Genomic DNA, 23,180 nt, shown 5'->3' on the forward strand with positions numbered 1-23,180 from the left:
TGTTACAATTCTTATTTAGGGAACATAAATTGTCACGAGTGTTTGTTCTACTCGGCTGATATCAGTGATAGTAATTTATTGATTCTTAGCTTTTTATATTGTAATATAACAACAACTGTCATTACATGCATACTGTTTTATGAAAATATAAAAAACAAAATGGTGTAAAACAATTATTTAATTTATAACCAAATGTCCAATGAATCTTCGTACAATAAAATAGACTTTTTTTTATTTCATTTTAAACAATTATAAGCGCTATCATTTAAAGTAGAAGCATATAAAAAAAAATCTTTTTGAATTGAGTATTTAAATTTTTTAAGCATTTTGAGATAGAGGAAATTAAGTACAAATTTTTATTCTAAAATAAAACACAATGCAACTCAATAAATAAGTTATTTAAGTTTTTAAAATAATGCTTATATATTTAAAACCTACATCTAGCTTTTATTGATAGAAACTTACACATAAAAGTTTATTTATCCTATAATTTTGTGTATATTCATCAAGTCATTAATTTTATTAAATATTAGATAAACAGTATATATCATAAATAGTTTTTTCAAAAAAAAATATTTTGTACTAGTAAATAATACACCATTTTAGTAATTTTAAATATATAAAAGCAGGAATTTTAACAACAATAAAGCTTAAAATAAACCATGAAGGAGTTTTATTTCCTTGTAACAAATCAATACATCTGTATACACTATTTACATATGGACAAATATATTTTCTTTATCCCATTCCAGAAGCTTTATTTCAATGAGCCTTTTTCCTGCAAAAAATAAAGCAATTTATTTTACTATAGATATATTAAATGTTCACAGAAAAAAAAATATCATTGATTTAAATCAACTGATTTTTTAAAAGCCATGGATTAAGACAAGCTGATTATTTTTACAAAAAATTATTAATTTAATTATAAAAATATGATATTGAATTTAGTTAATAAATATGCATTCTTTAGGTTGCATTTAAAAAAACAACTAAGATCTGATTTCAGAGATAATGATAGTATTTCACTAAGAAATAATAAAAGAGATATGTATGTAAATTATTATAGTCATACATCCCTTTAATGATTATACTTAAGAAAAGTATTGATTTAAAGAAATAGATTTGAAAAAAATCAATTACTTAAATAAACTTATCATTTAACTATTATAATTATAAATACTTTTTATACTATGTAACTAATAAAAACATTATTTATAGTATGTTTAATTCAAGTCTTTTTTTTTTTCCATTAATAAGGTTATTTACTAAGAAATGGTGAAAGGGATATGCAAGCAAATTATTATTTTTTAAAATAGATCAACTGCCAAACATATTAAAATTATTCACATTTCATTTTTTAATTATTTAAATGCAGTTCATATATATGTAGCTCATAGATATCAAGACTTATTCTACCCAAAGGAATTTAAAAAAGTTTTTTCAGCAATGCAATCTGATCTAAACTAATTTAATCTGCTTTAGATATCTAATTGAAAAATAGTATCACAAACTTTAACATTCATTAGCAAATTGAGAATGAAAAACATAATTATAATTCTATTTATTCAATTAGTTTTGTAATAATTAAATAATTTTAACCATCTTAGTTAGAAATGTTAACTATTGTAGCTATAATAATATTTTAAAGTAATGTTAAGTGTTATGAAAACAATTCATTCAATGTTTTGAATGGTAAACGTAGAAAAAAAAAATTTTTTTTAAATGATTTTCTTAAACCCAACAATTTATTAACAATATTCATGTTATATTTAATTTTATTTAATGCGACATTATATTAATAACCAAATTGCTGGTACATTATACATTTATCAGTTAACTGTAAAAAAAATTAACAAAAAAGTATAATTTGCTCTAAATATAAATTTTTTAATTCCAGAAACAAAGCTTGAATAATTTTTTTAATTCTATTAATGAGCGATTCGTAACAGTTTGAGATTGATAATTAGGAAATGTTAATAGTACTTCTGTAACCAGTATCAATTATTTAATATTATTTCATACCAATATTTATTTAAAATCTGCAATTAAATTCGTGACATCCTTAATAAATTACTTTTAAGTGGAGTTTCAATTATTTTGAAAGGAAGGCAAAGTAAATATTGTGTCTTGGCATTTATATATATATATATATATATGTATATGTATATATATATATTACATCAGAAATACAAATCTTTTGATTATTCAAACTGATAGTTTTAGGAACTGCATTAGTATTTGTAGAATATGTGATGTTCTGAACACAGACATTGTCAGAAATCAGAGCAAAAAGCTAAAAAAACATGAGAATAAAGTTGTTTTTTTTTCTTTATCAGGAATTCAGAAATTTCAGGACTATGAACTCGGATATTATTTAACTTATTAAATAAACTATTATGCTAAAATAAATGGAGAGAAAATTTATACTTTATTATTAAACTATTAGTATAAAAACTTACTTTTATTATATCTTTCCTTATAAATTTTGTATCTTTTTTATCAAATAATTATAATGCACCATATAAGAAAACACTTTTTAATTATCATTCATATAAAATATATATGATATATTGCCTTAAATATATAAAAATTTATATTATATTAATGGATTAAAAAATAATTATGTTCCATGAAATTTAATTACATACTAATATCATAAATTATACACATCTAAATAATAACATTAATTAAACAATATTGAAATATAGCATTTCTATATTACGGGCAAGCAAGGTAGAGAATCATTCTTTATGGTATCACTAAAATCAAATTTAAATGCTGAATGTTTATTTTGCTTGCTAAATAAAGCTGCATACTTAAATATTTAGTTCTTTCCTTTTTTATTAGATATTTTGTTAATATATTTAAAGAAAAGAGTGGATATTTTTAGTTGTTTATTGAAAATATTAATTAATAGTTAAAGGAATAGTTAATTGCTATGAAAGACCTTGAATTGGCTCGGTTAATTTCAATTGGCTTAAAATAATGTCCCACAAATTGTTTTAAAAAAACACAAAACCCCCAGTTTAAACAAAAAAAACTGGTTTCTTTTCAACCATATGGTAACCTAAGGTAAAATATAAATTTATTTCTTACCATCCTTTTTGTTGATTTTTAAATTTTGAGTTTTATCTTCATTGTTGATCTTCCATCCTGACTCCCTATGAAAGAAAAAAAAAACTATAATTAGAATATGATAGTTGTAAAATTAGTTAAAACAAAAACAACAAAATCGAAACATTAAAAAAAAAAACTGTTTCTAAAATCATGTATGAAGATTAATGTAAATATTTTTATTTCAGTTATGGAATATGACAATAAGTTCATTGTTTATCATTTATCTTGTTTATACTCTAAGCATGTGGTGTGTTAGGGGAACTAAATGTGAATTGGTAAATTCAATAAAACTTAGCACGAGCTTGTAGGGGAATACTTTCAGCCTTTCAGCCCAAATTTAATGTGGACAAAGTTTTTAATTTTTTTCATGTATTTTTTTAAGTAAAAAATATTTGCTAAAATAATTGCTTTAATACGAATATTATATGCTGGTGAAACTTATGGAAAAATGAAATATTATATAATATTATCATTTCAAATAAAATAACGAAAAATATTTCGTTATTCATTCATAACTTTACGTAGTTATTTTAACAGTAAAAATAATTTCTTTTAAAATTTTGTTTTCTAACTAATTAAAAAAATAGAATGATAAAAAAATGTTATAACAGGCATGAAAACAGAGAAAACAAATACTAAAATATCGTAATGATATAAAATTGTCAGCACATCTTTTCACCTAATTTATACATTCATAAAGTGTATTTTTCATTTATTACGAAACCTTATTAAGAAATTATTAAATAAGAATATTGCAAAAATATAAATATAAAAGCTTATATGAGTAATAAAAACACTTGTTATTAATAAAGACTGTGTTAGAGAAATACATAAAGTGAACTTAATTTTGATAAGCACAATAATTATTAATTAAAAAAATCAAAATTCTTTTGCAAATCAAAAATATGTGATTTAATTGAAAAAAATATTAATATTTAATGTTTCACTATGTTCTTACCTTATTTTGCTGTTGATGGCTGGATTAGCATTTCTTGGATCGTTCGCCCTGTCTTTCCATAAAAGAAAAGGAATAAATTAGAGTATGATCGTCATAAAAACAGTTAAAAATCAACAAAATCAAAACTGTTTCTAACTAATTATATTTTATAATTTTTGTTAAAAACAATTTTTTGATTTAAATGAAATTAATTTTGATTTAAAGGAAAGAGAAGGATCATATATTAAAATTACAGCGAATATTTATATTTTTGGTAACTGACGATAAGTTGAATGTTTACCAAATTTTACCTTACCAAATTTTCTCTTAAAATTTTTTTGATTCTAATTTAGAAAAAGAACTAGTCTTTTAGCCAATTAGAATTAAAATAAATAGATAAATTAGAATTAAAATAAATAGACAAATTCTAAATAAAGCTTTTGTTAGTTAGGGCTCCCTCTCAATTTTAAAAATAAAATTTCCTGAATTTTTGAGGAATAGTTTCCAACAATTTTTAGATTATATATTTCCACTACACAGTTATCATCATAAATTTTAATTAAACAGTTAATAAAAATTCTTTTTTGTAGAAAATGTATACACTTTCTTAAACACAAAATTGTCAAAGGTGAAGGCTGAACAGGTATATTTTAGAATTAACAACCATTTAAAAACTCAAAATAGTAAATTAAGAAGAAGATAAATTACATGAGATAAATTATAGATTTTGCACAATAACTGGAAAAAAAGAATTAGTAATCGTCTTTATAGCATTGAGGACCAACAATATTTAATACAAAAAGCTTTATTTCATGAAAAAAAATATTATACAGAAAATATTATTATACTTATGAATAAATTTTAAAAATAATAACCATGAAATAATATTCTAATTTCTATTCAAAAAAATTGAACGTAATTTTAAATTAAATTTGCTTTATAACAAATTCAGTTTTACAACATAATAATTTTATAACGAATTAATTCATTTTAAAACAAATTTAATCGTAAAATTAAACTTAATATAAAGATTTGAAATGTTCTTATACCTCTACAGCAATTCATTAATTGCAAAAGAAGTATAAAAACAACAAAATAAAAATTAGAAATACTGTCCTTCTATTTAATATGTCATTTTGTTATTTATTTATTTAGAACAAAGAATATATTATATTGAGTATCAAAACAAATATTTAAATTGTTTAAAAATATATTCTGAAAATACTCAAAAAAACTTTAAAAGTGGAAGTGTTTAGTGGAACAATTTTTACATGTTTACCAACGTTATTATTATTTTTTTTAATTTAAAAAAGTCAAAGCAGAAAAGTATCAAAATTAAAGTATAATTTAAATATAAAGTAACTAATTAGAGATGAGAAAATTTAAACTCTTACTATTTATTTATTTATTTTATGGTGGTTCAAAAAATATTTCTTCTTATATCTAATCAAAATTATTATTTGAAACAATAAGTGACACCCGCGGTTTAGATAATTCAAATAATGTTTTTTAACAATCCTTCAGAGAAAAAATATGGCTACCGAAATGAAGTAAATTATTAAATTAATCAATGCTTCCGAAAAATGAAAGAAGCATTTTTAATTAATGCATAAGAAATCATAAATTTTTCTTTTATTAGATAGAGTTAATTGAACTTTTATTTATTAAAAAAATCGTCTAATTCATTTTAAAACTAAACTAGCAGCTTAAACTAAACAACAGGAAAGCATAAGATAAAATAGCCAACTGAAGTATTATAGTTATAAAACATAATTTCTAAAAACTTAGCAAATAAAATCAAAGCGAATTAAACTAATTTTAAAAAGCTATTTAATAAATAAGTTAAAAAAATTTTTAAATTACATGAACTAAAGAGAAAAAACTTGTTACTTACTTGCTCTCAAGTGGCGCCACTTCTATTTTTCGAAGAAAGAAGAAAACTAGGGGCTACGTTTATCTCCTTCTTTTTACACCCTTTTCGCCAAATGAATCTTTTAGCTTGTTCTATACCAGTGTTGCCAGAACTTAAGATTAAGAAGTAGCGAATGGGAGCTCCAAAAGTAGCGGATTCGAACATTTTGTAGCCCAAAAATAAATCACACACACACATATATATATATATATATATATATATTAACAAAATTAATATCACAGCATAAATAAAGTGTAAAGTTTGCCATGCTTTGAGTGCTCTAATTTATTTGGCTTTATTTCTGTAAAACAGCGCCGTTTGCCAGAAAACACTAAAATTATAATAATATTGGATAGCTCGTTTTTTTCAAGCTTTTTTATGTGTAAAAATCAGTCGGAACTGTCTTAGATATTTTAATGTTGGTGCGGTCTTTGAGCTGCATAAGAATACTAAAAGGTTTCGACCTCAGCTCGCTTCGTTCCCCAACCTCAAGAACCTTAATTACTCGCACATAAAAATGTTCTCACTAGCTAATTTTTTTTTAATAAAAATTATCTCGCGTTTCGAGGAAATTAAAAATAAGACCTAACTAGGACCCAATCTCCAACAAGAAATTCAGAAAAGTTCAACTTCATGGGCCCAACATCTGTGTGTATTTAAAAATAAAAGGCAAAAAATTTTTTTTTGATAAGCAAAATAATTTATTTAATCATTTCTGCTCTGAAGTTCGAAACAATACAAAGTACAAACATTCAGCTCGCAGATGAGAAATATTTCTTTCTTGTTCGCTTTTCTTTGTAACAGCATCAATAATTGTTTCAAACTCGATTGAGAATAGTTTTGATAGTAATTTATTAGTGAACAAATGGATATTTTGATTTGGGCCACGTATGAAACAGTATTTTAAAGCGTCTACGAAGCAACAAATATTTTTAACTAATTTTTTTTTCATTTATAGTAGCCGTAACATCTGTTGTAAAGTTAAAAAAAAAACAATGATATAAAGATAGATTTGCACTAAATGCTCGTAAATATTTTCTTTTCTCGCAGCTCGCTTAGTTGCTGTGCTTACTTTACTTGCACAGTGAAACATGTTAAGTTGACCATCTCTATAAGTTAATCACCTATCTAAGATTTTGATGATCAAGTGCAAAACTGGTAAAAACAATTTGTTATCATTTTTATAAGATGACTTCTCTTATAAAACCATCAAATTGTAGTTTCACTTCTGATCAGTTTACGCTAGTTTCACTGTAGTAGCTTTAATAATTTTCTAAACTCCTTTTATAACACACAGCATATACATTACCGTGTTTATCATTTAAAGTAATTATCTTTCCTAGTTATTTTGCAATTACTATAAATGTTTCGAAAGGTTTAAAATGTTGACATTTTCGAATTAAAAGAATTGTCGTTATTCAATTTTCCTGATCCCTAAGTGCATTATGTTTCAATTAACTTAGTCATTTTTATTCATAATTTCATTGTTATAGTTAATTATTATTTGAAATTTCATAGTATATATTTTTGTTTTAATAACAAAATCCATCTTTTGCGTTTCATCGTCATCATTGGGTGGGCCTTGGCCTTCTATGAAATATTTCTTCATGTCGTTCTCCTTGATGCCAATTCTGATTATCATTTGCGTTTGGTAATACGATTTTTATTTTAATATGATAACTATCAAAAACTTCATTTTTATTTGTTTCATTTATTTGTTTCATTTATTTATTGCATATTTGGCAAAATGAGGTGAAAAATAAAAACTGTAACCATAGCAATACATATTATAGCTTCCTTTAAAAAAAATAATTTCATCATTTACAACGGGCAAATCTAAGCTCTAGAGAGATATAAAAATTTTCCTGTTTTTCGTGCAACTGTGAATAGATGGTGATTTACAAAAGTGAAATGAATTCACTAAAAAGCATTTAACAGTACGATATTTTTTTAAAACTCATTGTCATTCACAACAACTATTTTCATTCATGACTTAATGACTTTGATGTTTAATGACTTTGGATTTAATTTTTCTGAGTTTCAAAGCGAGTAACGTGATTTTTTTTCTCCAGAAGATAAACGATTAATAATAGTTGGAGTTAAAAAACATTTTCCCCATCATACTCTCCGTGTATTTTTCCATATATATCTTTGCGATTTCCCGAGTCTACGATTTGAAACATAAACATGGAAAGATTATAGACTCCATCAGTAAAACATATCAAGAATCCAAAACTGAAGCGAGAACGTTTTCAACAACAACAAAAATGCCCTTTTTAAAAATGGTAAAGAAGCTACAAACTTTCTGAATCATTTTATAATAGGAAGGGAAAATATTAAAAAATATATATATATTTCAGTAAGGAAAAAAAGTAGCGCATATTTAAGATTTGTAGCTTTCGAAAAATAATAAGTAGCCCAAAAAGTAGCAAGTAGCGAAAATTCAATTTTCAGTAGCGGGGACTTTTAAAAGTAGCCCAATCCGCTACTTGTAGCCCAATCTGGCAACACTGTTCTATACAAGTAATCAACGACCACCTACTGAGCAGCTTTTCCGTACTTGAAAGGAATGTTTCTTAGAATTGGGGGTAGGGGACAAAATGTGCTTCCCCACATTCTTTTTAGTTCAAGGACTTCAAACATACTTATCTGGTGATTTCAAACAGTAATGAATATCTATTTTGAATTCTTAAAGACAATTTCTGGTCCTCATAATAAAAAATTAATCTGCACTAAAATATTTTATTAACTATTAGCGATAAGCAAGCTTACTAAATTAAAAAATTATTGAAGTCAAAATTCATTTGAGTACTTTTCGTAAGAAAAATTTTTAATACATATAAACTCGGAAATAATGCTTACATATATATTTTGATTTGCGGAGTAGTAAATTAGAATATCGTTTCTTTATAATGAACAGTAAAGATTCCATAATTAAGGACGTTTAAGTAAATAAACCATTTTTTAGGTTTCATCAGCTTTTTAACAATTTTAGTACATAAAAACACGTTCTACTTTTATGAAATATTTTTTATAAATAATTAAATAACTTTAATTGGGCAAATTTATTTACATTAGCAAACTGGCTGTGTAAAATATAATATTAGCACTACAAAATTATAAATTTTTAAAAAAATATATATATATTTTCGTCTAAAAGTCTTTATAAATCACTCCCCGAGTTAAGAATTTTTTGTTTTTGTTTATGAATGAATGCATGACGACTGGTTTTTTTTATATCATTCAATTACATTACTAAAAAATAATTATATTTTTGGTTGAAAGCTAATGATCAGAAAGATTTAAAATCCTAAATAACCAACTGCAACAAATTCATTACCTTGGATACTTAAAGCAAAAATTTGAGGTTACTTTATTTTTCTACTAAATACTTACTTCTTTTAACTATCTTTATAAGGATAATGATGTTCTTTTAACTTTCTTACAGATGATATTCATACGATGAAATTCTATTTAGCTATGCATATTTATACTTTCTATGGCATTAAAATTCAGGATTTTTAAATTCTTTAACATAAAAATCGTAACTTTAACTTTAAAACTTTATTTTATTTACGTTTAAGCAACAACATTGATTTTAGAAATCCATTATTAGTTTTCAAACAGTTTTATTTAGTTTATATTTTAAATTTATACTTTGAAACACACTTATATACACGCAGTTTATATTTCAAAACATGCATCGAAATTTTTTGAAGTAACATCAGTTTTTATTTTGCTATTATTTGCATAGCTATAACACATGAAAAACGTTATTTTTTATTTTATCATTTGAAACTTTAAATATTTCATTAAATGCATAGTTAAAAATTACCTGTCTATTTTTTGTTTAAAAATCATTCCATTTATACAAAAATAAAAAATAGCAGGCTTTACCCTTTTCTTACTCCGCTCACTCCCGTAATTGCTTATCGTTCATTCATCATTGATTTTTTTTCTTTATATATACTTCCTTAAGCTGCAATATTTTTCACTTTTCGCAAAACACATAACATTTTATTTTCAAAATATACAAGTATTGCAGCTTTATGTAAGAACATTTTGCTAAGCATAATGAAATAAAGGATTTAATAAATTTGAAAAATAATTATCTGTACTTGAAAGAAAAAAAAAACTTAAGGAATTTAGATTGTGTAACTCAACTGGAAAAAAAAAATGAGAAGTAATACTACTCGTTAACAAGACTTATTGAAGTTTAAACAGGGAACGGTTTTAGCGTTATTTATTAAGTTTATTGTTTTTAAAAATGTCAATATAATTATTAAGAGTGATATTAGGCAACAAACAAATCTCTCTCTCTGGCTGTCTTTCGCTACTTTTTATTGACAACAACTTGAGCGCATGTTTATAAAATAAATTTTTTATGACAATGGATAAATAGTCAATGGTCAATATTTAAAGCAAAAAAACTTAAAGAAAGATATAACGAATGGGTATTTAAATTTTCAATTGCTTTCAAACATATTGGAATTTCAAAACAAAATTCTTGTTAAGTTTACACATAAATCCGCCCTTTCAGCAAATTAAATTTTAACCAAGTTACCTTTCAGCCAACTACGCGAAGAAAAAGTTTTTCTTAAATTACCGCATTCTATGATAATAACATTTTTTCAAAACAAAACCATAGCTCTGTTAATAAAACCAAGTATTTAAACCATTTATTTGGTAATTTTTTTGTTAAAATGATAGCAGTTAACCGGATACTCTAGCTTTCAAAATTATAGCTCTTTTAACCTCACATTTAGTAAAAAATATAAAACTGAATAGTAAATTTTTCTGAACAAATGGTTTTTATACAGTGCTCTAAACTATCATGGTAAAATTATAAAATTTTACCACGTTTTTCGCATTTCAACTCATATTATAAAATCTAAATTTTTTATTACTTTACCGAAAACATTACTAAACCACTTCGTTAAAAAATACTGAGCTTTTTGGTTTTTCCCTATAGCCGGAAATAAAGTAAGTTTTACAATATTTTGGTAGTTTTGATTAAATTTTCTTTTCTAGCAAACATATCAACCAATCGCAGTATTTTTTTAGTAACAATTAGTGATTTTTAAGTTAACAATCAAAATCGAAATTTTCTCTACAACTCATCATGAGAACAATCACGTGAAAAGAAAAAGAAGAAGAAAAAAGGTGCGTAAAAGGCAATAATAAAATTGCAATTAATTTTCGAACATATTTGAATACCGGTATTAATTTCAAGATCAAAATTAGCCTTTACAGAGCGCAAAATTTCTAATTAGTATTTGCATTTCTGTGTTCTACAAAGCAGCCAGTACAGTATTTTTTTACACCAGATTTTGCAGATAACAATTTCCAAACTAATTATAGAATAGTCATTTTCATTTTCATCGCACTCTCTGTTCATTTTTCTGTAATCCTTTGTAATTTTATTTTATAACTGTTGTTGAACAGCCAACCCGAATTTGATCTCATGGTTACCAGTGTTCAACTTTATATCATTGTAATTTTGAATCTAAACCAAGAAATAAGAGAACTCCTGTACAAAAGTATCGGGAACGAATTGCCTTCGTGGAGAACTTTTTCATGGTGAGATAAACCACGAAAACCTCCCGTGATTAGCAAGACGAAGATGGGACTCTAATAATCCACGATGCGTCTATCACTTGGAATATTTTATGTCAGCCGGGTACGAAATTCGTATCAACCAGCAATTCTTAAGATTCAAATCCTCAAAACTCATTAGTTGGCTAGCGTTCCTTCCCCTGAGCCTCCACCGCTTATCCTTCGTAATTTGAAACTTCTAAATCTTATACTTTTTGTACAGCAAAGCAAAATGTAAAGTTAAAATAAACACCCAAAAATAGCGGAGGGGACTTCGCTCCTTAGGACTTTTTTATTCAGAGGGAAATGTATTATAGTAAATATTTCTTTCAGGATTCGGCTCAATAATTTAGTAGTTTTCCTGCCACTGTTTATGAATTTTTTCATATAAAAATTAAATAAAAATACAATATATTGATAATTTTTTGCAGAATATTTTTCTAATTAAAAAGATGAAATCCAGTTTAGAAGTATCTGAGTTAACTCCTCAAAGTAAATATACTAAAAAATAGACATTTAAGTGCATGAATTATAAAAGATCCAACATTTTACGCATTTGTGTCTAGTTGAATAGTACTAATTTTTGAAGTTGCGAAATAAGAAGACTTAACAATTTTATTACCATTAATTTTCTTCCTTTTTTTAATAATTTATTAACAGTGTCTAACTTGTGCTTGAAAAAAAATATTAAACATTTCTTTAATTAGTAAAACAAATTCTAACAAGAAATTTTAAAATAATCCTACTTAAAAGTTATTACTATAATGGGGAAAAAAATACTATGATGCTTCTTCAGAGTTTCATAACAGTTAAACTTCTGTTTGCGCATTTGTTTAAGAAATATAATGTGCTTACGTTGTAAAAAAATCAAGATATTCAAGAAATATCGCAGTGATGCATGAACACGAAGCTTATTACAAATTTATCAGATAAATTACTCAAATTTTTGAGGGTTCAAAGAATCTAATTTCTTGTTTTTTAATGTTCTTTTTTTACCTGCACAAAAATATATATGTGTTTATATTTGAAGCATTTAAAGAAACTTGATTAATTTGTATCATGGCGTACTATAAACGTACTATATTATCTCAATAGTTGTGAAAGACTCAAATAGTCGTTCACCATGATTTAAATAATTTACAAACTTTCGACTGCTTAGATAAAGAGATGAAAGATAAAGAAAAGAACGAAAAATGATGTTGTGTAGTCTGAACATTTTAGCCAATTTAATAAATGAAATACGGTTAGAAGTTTCCACCTTAACTCATAAAAATTAGGACATTAAAAAATTAAAATGTATGAATTACAAAAGATCTAACTTTTATTGCATTTGTGTCCAGATGAGAAAAAAATTTGATTTTACTAATTTATGAAGATGCGAAATAAGAAGATTTAACAATTTCGTTACCGTTAATTTTTCGTTTATAGTTTTCTTTTTATATTTTAGCTTTCTTTATTAGTGCACGAACCACGAGATATAGCTAATTAAGTAAGCTACCGATTTATTATATCAATTGTTAAAATTAAGGAAGGTTGAAACTGATTTCTCGCTTTATAATGTTTTTTTTTCCTACAAACAAATATATCTGCTTATAATTTTAAAACACATGAATGAGAATGAATTTGATTTATTTGAATCATTTACAAACTCTTGACTGTTCAGATACAAGGGGTTTAAAAATCCAAAAAAGTGCAAAAAATTATGATGCTTAGTTGTACCCATAAATCATAAAAAGCGAGACTCTCTCCATTTTTAACAAGTTATATTACTAATCAAATAAGACTTTAATATTGAATCAAAAAATATTTTTAAAAAGTTAGAGTTTATTTATGTATTTATTTTTTATTTACTTTTACAATTTCCCATATCCGGTTGAAAGATTTTTGTTAGATGCATAAGAAATAGAATTTTGATCTGTAAAAGATTTTTACTGTGTATTGCTTTTCGCAATCTATGAAATATGAGAATTTTGCGTTTTTCTGTTATACATTTGCTTATTTATTTTTTTAGAAAAAATAAATAGTTCAATTAAAAGCTTATTGCAAACAATTGAAAACAAAATTGGTTTTATGAAAATGTTAAATAATAATAATCATCAGCAATATAAGGAAATAAATAAAAACTGAAATTTTAGTGAAGAAAAAAAAAAAATTGGAAAAGTCTAAAGTTCCTCAAGAACTCTGACCCCCAACAGGGTGGGATGCGAGAAGCGCATAACCGGACGTCGTTAACTTCTCAATTTACCATACACTAACAAAGAGAGGAAATACTCGTCCCCCTCAAAGCAAACTGTAACTAATTCTAAAATAAAGGTCTTTACTTCTTTTTGCAACAAATATTTTAATATCATGAAGGGCACACAAATACACTTACAAACTCCTTTTTACTCCTGAAATTCTATTGCATAAAATTAATTGACCATTAAAATTCTTATGATTCTCTTTTTGATATAGACTTTACATTTAATATATACAGTAAAAAATCGCTAGTTCTTACCACGTACAAAAGCGCTTGCATTACAAACTACTAATTTTAGTACAATAATTACCAATAATACAAATTATTATAATTTTATCGAAAACTATTTAAAACAGCACTAATTCGAGGAATTAATTATCATGATGGGTCGTGTAAAGAAGGGACAGTGAGTAAACTTTGTTTTTACGAAAATAATTCAAAATAATATTTTCATTTAATATCTGTCATAGTAGCGTAAAGATTAAAGTGTTAAAATTCTGAGTAGGAAACTAAACTCCTTTAATTTTCTATTAAGATATGTATACTGAACTGCTCTAAATTGATTTTATGGGGATATTTATTTGAGCTAAGTCAAATAAAGAATAAATAAGTTAATGCGGCAAAAGAATTACGCAGCGTAAATTACTCAACGTTATGTTGAATTACAAGTTCTTCAAAATAAATATTCTACAAAAAATATGCATATCAAATAAATTTTTTTTTTTTTACAAAATAAAGAGTAAAAATTTAACTTAACTATGTCGTATTTGTTAAACTTCTTTATTCTTACTATAATTGCGAAATTTATTATATTTAACTGTAAATAAACTAAGAATAAGTTACTAGATATCAGATATTATTTATATAAAATTTTATTGAAAGATTGGTTTGAACTGTTTTCTAAAAACAGAATCAATTCAAAAAAAGATTACTAAAATAAAAAATTAAAAAAAAGTATGTGTTATTAAGAGAAAGAAATATACTATACAATTACAATTTTATTCGTTAATAAAATGATTAATGGAAGTTACAGAATACTATTTGTTTAATAACATGAGAGAATTGTAATTGCACTATTCCAATCACTGGATACCCATTAATCATTTGTTTTTCTTGGATAGATTTTTTTTAAGGTCGTCATTAATTACAGAAGGTGTCTAAATTAATTTTTGTCCTTTTGTCAGTCAATGGGCTAAATTGATTTTTAATTCCAGCCAATATACGTTTCGCAGAAAATTCTTTGCTTTCTTCAGTATTAATATTTATATAATAATTGCTGCCAAAAAGAAGAACAATAGTTGTGTATAAGTTAATTATAAAACGAATATAAAATTGCTTTAAAGTAATTTAATGTAACACTATTAAAATTACCCTCTGGTGAAAGTAAAAAGAAAAAGGTCAGTCTGTAAAACAATGAATTCCAAGAATTTCAAAAATTATCTTCTTTATTTTTAATTATATCATTTCGAGATGCTTTTTGATTTTCGAGATGCTATCATGATTTTTTTCATGACTCTTAGAATTCTTTACTTAAGATAATAGTGTTGAAGTTAATCTAATCGATTAAATTGGTCTAATCGAAAAGTGCGAACGCATGAGAACCTAGAATAATAGCATTAACACTGACCATTCCTGAAAATTCTTTTTATATGAAGTTGGAAAAATAAACTGCATTGTTAAATTAACGTGAAACGAGCAGATATTAATAAATTTCCTTCTCTGTCAGAAAACTGAATAAATTTCCTTCTCTGTCAGAAAACTGAAAAGGTCACTGATACCGCCACTGTTTTGGGGTTTTCAACTTAACGTTACATTTTATCAAACACTGTTTGATTTAGAAACTTCAAATTACGTTAATATGTAGGAAATTGAACGGAGATTACAATGGAATTAAAAAATAATTCTAAAATTAAGTCAAGATTATTTTTACTCTTATACTTGTTAGAAAAATAACATGCGGGCCGCTCTGTGACCGCAAGAATTCAGCTGCGGAAGTTAAATTTGGTATGCTGAAAGAGCCAAATTTGTTTTTAACCGTAACATAGAGTCTTTATTTCCTTTTAGAAACTCTTATTTGTTTGAAAGTTATTACAATTTAAAAGTTTTTTTTTCATTTTTTCTTTAACTAATAATTATTTATTGATTGTTGTGGAAAAAGTTTTCATTTACGCGATTTTCATAATATCCCTCTTGACTTAATATTAAAAATAATGAAAATAAAGAAAAAAATATTATATAGAAAAAGGCTAGGTGTTGCCAAATATAAAACTTCGACATTTTATACCGACATTTGAAAATATGTGTAGAATAAAGAGAAATAAGAATTGTTTCTTATATGATCGGTTAACAAGAAAAAATTACTTCTAATTTATAAATCCTTTTCATTGTGTCGCACACTCTGCCTTTCTAAAATGTAATTTTTTTAAGCGCAGTTATTTATCATTCAAATCCAGCTATCCTTTTTATTTTGTCAAAATTAACAAGTTAATATAATGAACTTAAATAATAGTATAATAATTTTACATTAAGCAAATAATTTTTAATCGACTTTTCAGGAAAAAAAAACTTTTAAGAACATTGTTAAGAACAGTTTGTGCCAAATACCGCTAGTTCTGAGAGAATAAAAAAACGAATTTGCGCGCGGGCATAAACTGCTTTTTCCATAGAACATCTTCAATGCGTAATAACTCTCGGCGAGACCGTTTTTCCTTCTTCTTCATTTGTCAAAACTTAGGAATCCTTAAAATGCAACTGCTGGCAATCCAATCGTAATTTTTACTTAAAAAAGTGGAAGAAAACAATTTGTACTTGATCTTCAATTATTTCAAACTTGATGAATGAGATTCAACTACAGGGATTATCGAGCGTAGCGAACAGGTGACGGTGCCTCCATGTAGAAAACAAGGATACATAAAAATAAATTGTGTCGAACAACTATTATCAGTAAGCGTATGATTAATATTTAAAATTGTCTCTAAAAAAGGACTGTAGAAGCTGATCAATTGATAAAAATTTATCTGCTGCAGTCAAGGTATAAATTATCGTCACTATCTGAAAAACATTTAATATATTTAAATATTAGCATGTTTACGAATTATGACCTGTTTTTGAATTTTTTTTAAATTAACGTCAAACTTTAACCGGATTTCAATAAATTAGTTCAAAAAGAACTGCACTCTTTAAAAAGGAGGTATGAAAATGATTCATTGGATTCGTTTTGTACTATGAAAATTGCCAAGTCGATTCGGCAGCATGAAATACTATTTCATTTTTCACCAGTTTATGGTTAAAAGAGCTCCACTTAGTTCTAATTACATAATCATTCAATTTCGTCTAAATAGTTATGCCTTTTCTGAAATATTGATTTGCAAATTTACCGTAAATTTAAAACCATACCTACAGTTTAATGGGACAAACAGATAAAATTTCGGTTCTCTTACCGTTATTTTAATATTTCAGCCATATTTCTGTTATTAGTTCCTAAGATTTAAAACATAGCACAATTTTAAAATTTGTTAACCCAAAACCCCTTGTGAGAAAAAAACAATGTTTTTAATTCATGTATAGGAAACATTTTGCAAATGACATTTTAAAATGATTAAATGTATGTTTATTATTTTGTATTGTTATGTTTCTTTCATTTTTCTACAACTAGGGAACATTACTGGAAAATGAGTAATTTTTCACACAATGCATTTTTATTTAAATCTTATATCGACTTCGTAGAAGAAAAAATCGGTGACTTTTTTTCAATCCTGCTGTAACTTTTGTATTTTTTCCAGCTTTAAATACAATGCTATTTTTATTAACACTTGAATTGAAGTATGTGACGAATGTAGTGTAAAGAAAGATTGAAACAGAGAAATTTAATGTTTAATTTTGTCTAATTTGCTATTTAAAGAATTTAGTTTCAAAATAAAACTCAATAACGCAATTATGGTTTTAAATAACTACTCCGCTATTTAATTGGTTAAGGCAATATGCAGTAGAACATTTTTTTATTTATGTCACATTTTATGCTAGAATAAATAGTGCAGACCCTTGCCACACATGAATGATAAATTTGCTTGACTATAGTAAGTAGAAGGGAGAGGGGGGGGGATATTGTCGCCGTAGTGTCCTCAATTGGTTATGCCTGGACAAAAGCCGTACCGACTGTCATTCTGAGTAAATTGGCGAAATTCTATCAAAGTTAAAAGAAAGGCAACCCTACAAGACCCTACACTTTATATTTTCTGCCATCTATCCGCAGGACTCGAAAACACGTCTAAAGTAAAAAATAAAAAACAGCGCCATCTATGTATTGCATTCAAAACAGTTTTTTTTCCTTAATGTATATAAACTATTTTAAAAATAAATTAATGCTGCATGAAAAAATATTTTTGTAATGCAAATAAAAAATAAATATAATTAACGTTTTGAAAGTATAATTTTAATTTTTATTTATATTCTGTATTATAAGTTTTTAAAAAAAATTATTTGCTTAATATTTTGAAGTTTAATTAATAAAAATATCCAAATGTATTTTTATTACTTAAAAACGTATATTTAAGAATAAAATTTCCTAAACAATTATTATTTTCAAGTATTGCTTAAAAGTTTAGGGGAAAAAAAGTTATTTACTTTATTAGACTAGACATTTGCTATAAACAGTCAGAAAATTTAAACACGATTTTTTTAAAATTCAAAATTCTTAAGACCATTTAAACTATTTTGAATCCAGTTTTTAAGAAGTAAGTGATTAAACTAAGATATTAAATTTGAAATGAACATTAAAATAAAAATAAAATAAAAAACAATTTATATAAATAAAACGTTTACTATTATAAATGGTATACATTCATTATTACAAAACACTTAAATTGTAATAAAAGTTAGTAAATTAATGTAATAAAAAAGCCCATCTCATTAAAAATCCTTGCTCTAAATTCAAGATATTTATAATTTCTAGGAGGATTTAAGCAATTTACAATATTTTTTTATTCATTTATTTTCTATAAATAGATTTTTTTATTTACATGAATTTTAAACTTACCTATTCATTTTTGTTTTAGAGAAGGTTTAAAAAAGGAGTCATAGTCTGGAAAAAATTTATGTTAATTTCATTTGGGGCTTACAGTAATAATTTTCAAGCGACCAAAACATAAACAATGGGAAAAGTTTTCATATCGCTTCTTCCTAAAATGACAAAAAATAGACAATGACGGACCTTTAGCCTTTTACTGCTATCATATAAATTATACTAGATTTTTTTTTTTAACCATGAATTACAAAAATGATGGATTTTTTATTGAATCCTTTAACGTTAAAAATAAATGTATCGCTTATTCAATAAAAAAATAATAATAAGTCTTCAATAAGAAAAAGTCTTCAATAAGTATTCAATTCAATAAGTCTTTCTTAAGTACATGTTTAATACAATAAATTTAACAAAATTTTATAATAAACAATCGAAAAAATAAAAACTTTTTCTTAATGAACAAAGGAATTGTTCTAGTTAAAAGTATTAATATTTATTCTTATTTTTAAGGGAATATGTATTAAATTTTTCTAGAAAGAAAGAATATATTATATTTCGAGTTAAAAATTATACTTCAGAAAATGATTTCAAAAAGAAAAAATAAATAATTATATATATTTATTTAAAAATTTTAATAAAATTTAAAATGATTATTTTTTAATAAAATTATTTTTTTAAAAAATATAATAGGTAATACCACATAAAGTATATTTAGATTATAGTAAAATAATAAAATTCAAGTTTTTAATATTCTATGTAAAAAATTAGCAGTTTTCAAAGAATAATAAAAGTTGTTTTTTTCCTCTCAAAAATACGGTTAACGTTTTATGGATTTTTTCCATTCTCTCCTGATTTTTTTCAAATTTTTGAGTTAAAAGCACATTTTTTACCAACTCTGCATCTATTCATTATTAATCTATTGTAACATTACACTTAATTAACGGTATACAATAAAGGTCCTGTAACTAATTAAGTGTAAGAGGCCAAACAACGGTATACAATAAAGGTCCAGTAACTAATTAAGTGTAAGAGGCCAAACAACGGTTTTATTTTTCGGGCCTGTATAGGTGAAGAGTTATTCCGCCTCTTCCTGAAATGCCTCAAAACAAACAATAAAGGACCCTATTGTACTTGCCTTTTGCCGTTACCCTACCTAGAATGCCAGCTTACGGCCTTACGTTTGCCGTGAGGTGTGTGCTTACTGGGAAGGGGTCTCATAACCTGTGTGGTCCAGATGAAAAGATCAAAAGATGCCGATGTCAGAATTATTTCAGGAGTGCAGTACTATTTTCTCTGCTTTCTTTAGAAAGATAAGGCAAGGTGACAGGGGAAAGATTGATTTTTCGGTGGTGAAATAGCTTAACAATATTTTTAGTTATGGATAAGGCAGAAAGTTTTATTTACATGCTTTAAAAATGGTGAAAAGTTGCGTTTTTTTATCTTGCAATTTATTTAGAAAAAGTAGTGTCCGGTTTGTCGAGATAAAAACAACGTTTCAGGACCAAAATGACTGTCCGCGTCCGGTTACGGGAGTGTCCGCTTTGCGGAGAATGTACGTAATGGTTTATTCATAGAAGATTCCCGGGGAATTAAAAATATGTCCGTATTGAGAGGCGTCCGTTTTGCAGGAGTGTCCATAACAGGAGGTTTCACTATTTAAATAAATTAAAAACAATAAAATATACTGTGCATAACCTGCTGTAACGATTCACCAGTAACGCTACCCTAAACAGCGACGAGACCTCTTTCGATTGTTCTCTTTTATTGCTAAGCCTACACTAATAGCTTCTAAGAATATCCTCCAACTTAAACTATTTAAGATCAAGATACATCTTTAAAACAAAAATAATAAAATTTAAGTTTGAAAATTGAAGCATATTTGATTAAAAGTGATAAAACCAAATTAATAAATGTCAAGCACACTTACCGAATTTCGAGTATACTTTCGATTGTCAACACACACGCCATTTGCCGGCTCGAACGGAACTCTGGGAATTGAGCTAGTTAATATGAAGTGTACTTTAAACAACCTTAAAACAAGCTTAGGTATAAATAAAATGACTTCATACACCTCAATAAATACCTCACCCTCGTTAGTTAAAATAAGGTTGATTTTTTTTATACCTCATAAATTCCTCTTTTGTTACAAGTGTAAGAAAAACAACCTGGTATACCTTGGAAACTACCTCATCAGTCTGGTTGATATGAAGTGATTTTAAAATAACCTCAAAATAAGCTTAGGTATAAATAAAATGACTTCATATACCTCATTAAAAACCTCACTCTCTTTAGTTGAAATAAGGTATATTTTTTTATGCCTCGTAAATACTTCATTCTCGTTAGTTGAAATAAGGTTGATTTTTTTATACCTCATAAATACCTCTTTTGTTACAAGTGTAAGAAAAACAACCTCGTATACCTTAAAAATCACCTTATCAGTCTGGATGATTTGAAGTGAATTTAAAACAACCTCAAAATAAGCTTAGGTATAAATAAAATGTCTTCATATACCTCAATAAATACCTCACTTTCGTTAGTTGAAATAAGGTAAAAATTTTTATACCTCAAAAATACCTCTTTTGTTACAAGTGTAAAAAAATAAACCTGGTATACCTTAAAAATCACCTTATCAGTCTGGATGATTTGAAGTGAATTTTAAACCTCAGAACGAATTTTAAACGCTTCAGATACGGCGATGGGCGCTGCTTTGCATCCGCGGATAGAGAAAGAGTGGCAACCACTGGGTTTTTATTCAAAGAAGCTTGCACCATCTCAAAGAAAGTACAGTGCTTACGACAGAGAGAGCTCTTGGCTGCGTACATGGCTGTCAAATACTTTCGGCATATGGTAGAGGGTCGGCCGTTTACTATCTACACTGACCACAAGCAGCTTATATATGCCTTTAAACAAAAGGAAGATAAGTGTTCGCCAAGACAATCGCGTCATTTGGATTTTATTGGCCAATTCACTACGGATATTCAGCACGTGAAGGGAATAGATAACGTGGTTGCAGATGCGCTGTCCAGAGTAAACGTTGCTACCATAGAAACACCTTCCCACATCAATTTTCAAGAAATGGCTAACAACCAAAAAGGTGACCAGGAACTATTCCGGTTCGTCCTCCTACCTTCGGTCTTGTCTTCGATCCAATACTCGATCCTTCTACCTCGGTTTTCATGCTATCTCAGCTGTCGCAACCAACAGCCTCTACATATATATATATATATATATATCTGGGTGTGGGGTGTGTGATTGATTAATTTTCGTGTAGTGGTAATTCATAATTTTAATATATTCACTTCCAGCTGAGTGCTGGTGGTGAAATGAAGAGTGGTACTTTAAAAAGATAAAATCTTTGAATTTTCTTACCTTAGCATCCATTTCAGCATTTAAATTTCGCGAACAATTTATTTTAATAAACACTATGATATTTCTAAGCGAAAACATATTTATTGCAAAAATAGTTGAATAATAATCTGCATTTTATGGAAGCAAACTGTAGGGAAGAGTTATATCACGGTCTATTACGTGACCGGCAACGAAAGTGTTAAATCAAATTTATAAAATCAATAATTAAAAAGAAATTTTTAAATTTTGTTGTCACTTTAAATATCAAAATGAATATTATGGACAATCCGCTGTAAATGGCTGGTCAAATGAAAAGCCACTAATGTTATTACTCTTAACGTAAACTTAAACCTGGTTTTTAACTTAGCAACGTTTTATATTGTCTGAGTATACACAAGCAAAGGAGGGGATACAAGCCTCTATATTCATTGTCTACGAAGTATAAATAAATTAATAAATAATTGAATAAATTATCAAACCGAGCATGCGATTAGTGAAATTGCGCCAAACAAAAATGCTAAAAATGCCATTCTAGTAAACATGTAGTGGGCTGATCGTTAAGACACGGTTCCCAGCAGGTCACCGAAGTCAAGCATCACTGGTTGAGGTCAGTGTGAGGGTGGGTGACCACTTGGATTAGTCTGCGTACCCTTACGAAAATTTAAGGTATATTTAAGGCTGATTTGAGGTATTTTTGAGGTATTAAGGTTGTTTTGAGGTATATTTAAGGTTGCAGAGAAAACAGCAATAAAAATTATACCTTGTAAAGGTTGTAATTAAGGTGTACGAGGTTGATTTACATATACTTCAGCTTGTTTTGAGGTTGTTTAAAATTCACTTCAAATCACCCAGACTTATAAGGTGATTTTTAAGGTATACAAGGTTTATTTTTTTACACTTGTAACAAAAGAGGTACTTATGAGGTATGAAAAAATCAACCTTATTTCAACTAACGAAAGTGAGGTATTTATTGAGGTATATGAAGTCATTTTATTTATACCTAAGCTTATTT

General features: G+C 26.3%; 1 long non-coding RNA gene across 1 annotated transcript; it reads right to left on the reverse strand.

Moving 5' to 3' along the window:
* Positions 1-656: 656 nt before the first annotated feature.
* On the reverse strand, positions 657-22,201 carry LOC147806167 (uncharacterized). The gene is made up of 5 exons (XR_015428587.1): positions 22,190-22,201; positions 5,949-5,970; positions 4,076-4,127; positions 3,097-3,161; positions 657-778 (listed from the first exon to the last, which is right to left on the reverse strand). It is a non-coding gene; the product is annotated as an uncharacterized LOC147806167 (long non-coding RNA).
* Positions 22,202-23,180: the final 979 nt, after the last annotated feature.

This window comes from Parasteatoda tepidariorum, chromosome 8 (genome assembly GCF_982258835.1).
Source record: "Parasteatoda tepidariorum strain Cologne lab strain chromosome 8, Ptep-v5.0, whole genome shotgun sequence".
Classification (NCBI taxonomy): Eukaryota; Metazoa; Arthropoda; class Arachnida; order Araneae; family Theridiidae; genus Parasteatoda; species Parasteatoda tepidariorum.